Source organism: Mastomys coucha, unplaced genomic scaffold (assembly GCF_008632895.1).
Source record: "Mastomys coucha isolate ucsf_1 unplaced genomic scaffold, UCSF_Mcou_1 pScaffold22, whole genome shotgun sequence".
Lineage (NCBI taxonomy): Eukaryota > Metazoa > Chordata > Mammalia > Rodentia > Muridae > Mastomys > Mastomys coucha.
The window spans coordinates 117,667,310-117,669,856 of NW_022196905.1; the positions used below are offsets into that span (position 1 = coordinate 117,667,310).

General features: G+C 41.7%; 1 protein-coding gene across 10 annotated transcripts in view; it reads left to right on the top strand.

Annotated features, from left to right (window-relative positions):
* Ccdc62 (coiled-coil domain containing 62) overlaps nt 1-2,547 on the top strand; it is a 42,337-nt gene that overhangs the window by 697 nt on the left and 39,093 nt on the right. The gene's annotated exons all lie outside the window — the stretch shown is intronic.

Sequence of the window (2,547 nt, forward strand, 5' to 3'; positions counted from 1 at the left end):
CCCGCCTCCTGAGTTCTGAGACTGACCGCGCGCCTTCACATCCCAACGTTAAATATTGTCTTTTAAATTTGGGCCAGGCTTCACTTGGTGGTAGAGTTGTCTAGCATGCGTGAGGCAAGTTCAATCCACACCTTTCCTACACAAAAAAACAACGTAATTCTGTACCATATGGTTTATAATAGAACTTAATAGTAGCTAATACTAGGCCAGTGAGATGGCTCAGTGGGTTCATGAAGCTGGCCTGATTTGTGTTCTATCCCTCGTCCATATGGCACAAGGAGGGAAAACAGCTCCTGAAAGTTCTCTTACCTGCACACATACACGTGTATTAAGCTAGGTGTGGTGGCGCACGCCTTTAATCCCAGCGCTTGGGAGGCAGAGGCAGGTGGATTTATGAGTTCGAGGCCAGCCTGGTCTACAGAGTAAGTTCCAGGATAGTCAGAGCTACACAGAGAAACCCTGTCTCGAAAAACCAAAAAAGAAAAAAAAAAAGAAGGTGCTTGGGAAGTAAAGACAGTGATTTCTGTGAGTTCAAGGCCAGCTTGCAAGACGGAAAGGGCTGCATAGCAAGGCCCTGTCTAAGTGTAATAATAATAATAGTAATAATAGTAGCTAATGTTGAGTGATTACTATATGCCAGGCACTTACAATACTATTGGTCTGTAATCCCAGCTACTTTCGAGGCTAGAAATGTCAAGGCCTCAGAGTGAGCCCAGAGGCAAGGCAGTTTAGTGAGACTAAGTCTCAAAAAAAAAAATTTTTTTTTAAAAAAGGTTATGGAGGTTAGAGAGTTCAGTAGTTGGCTAAGAGAACTGGTTGCTCTTCCAAAAAACCTAGGTTTGATTCCCAGTACCCATATGGTGACCCACAGATGTCAGCAGCTCTGATAGCAACATCTGACCTCCACAGCACCAAGCATGCAAGTGACACACAGATGAACATGCAGTAAAGCACCTACACAAAATTATTAATAATTTTAAAATACTGTAGGTATTACTCAGCAATAGAGCATTTTATAAGAATACTGCTGTTACCATTTTACAGGTAAAGAAACTAAGATTGAGAGATGCCCAGTAACTTAAGGTTATATAACCATTAAGTGGCCAACTCCAGAACAGGTTGTTAGGACCTGACATACACTGCACTTTAAAATGGTTAGTCACAGCCCATGGTGGTGGTATATGTCTTTAATCCCAGCCCTTGGGAGACAATGGCAGACAGATCTCTTGAGTTCAAGGCCAGCTTGGTCAACAGAACAAGTTCTAGGACAATCAGGGCTTTTCTAACACTCTCAAAAATAAAACAACAATAACAACAAAATGATAATAACCAAGAATAGGTAATTTTTGTCTTGATAAGCACCACCATGCCTGGCCTATTGTTTAAATTATGTGTGTGTATATGACGTGTATATGTGAGTGTAGCACATGTGTACATGTGGAAGCCTGAGGATAGCTTTGTGGAGTTGTTAAGTTCTTTCCCTCCAAGTTTTACCTGGGTTGGGAGCATTGACCTCATGTTGCCAGGCCGTAAGGCAAGCACTTTTATATACCAAACCCTCCCACCCTTTTTAAGATTTATTTTTTCTTTTATATGTGTGGGTGTTTTGCCTGCATGTGTCTATACACCATGTATGTGTGTCTGGTGCTCAAGGAGGCCAAAAGAGAGCATCAGATCCCCTGGAACTAGAGGTACAGACAGTCTGAAGCTGCTGTGTGGGTGCTAAGAATCAGACCTATGTCCTCTGGATCCTCTTTGTCCTTGTCTTTAATTATATATGTTGAGTATGACAAGCAACAATATTAAATTTCTGATGATGAGGTTAAGAGCACTACTCTTCCAGAAGTCCTGGGTTCAGTTTCCAGCAACCACATGGTGCCTCGTAATCATCTATAATGAGTTCTGGTGCCATTTTCTGGCCTATGGGCAGGCATACATGCAGGCAGAACACTATCCATAATAAATAAATAAATCTTTTAAAAAATACTAAGTTCCGCTTCACAGATTGAATGTATTTCAGAAATGTATGTGTTAATATTTAGAATTTAATTAGTTAATTTATATTTTTGCTTTGCTACTGCCATAGAGTCTAACTATGTAGTTCCAGCTGGCTTGGAACTTGATGTATAGACTAGACTGGCCTTGAACTCATAGAGATCCACCTACCTCCACCTCTAGAGTGCTGGACTAAAGAGTTGTACCACCACATCTAGCTTAATTATTTTCTTAGAGATTAAAATTCCCATTCTTTGATAAGAGTTGACTATAATATTGTTTAAAAACAATTATTTCACGTTTACCTTTCCTTGATTTCTCCAATATTCTAGGCCAAGGATTGGGGATTAACTCAGTAGTTAGATCACACGCTCATCAATGCTCCATGTCTGAGTTCCAGCACGTACACACAAAGGCAGCAGGAAGTGTGTGCACGTGGGCAGTGCATGCGCTAGAGTACACACACACAGGCAGAGCATTGTTGACCAGAAGACGAAGACTGACAGCAAAGGGCAGGGAAAGGGCAGGGGAAGGGCAGGGGAAGGGCAGGGG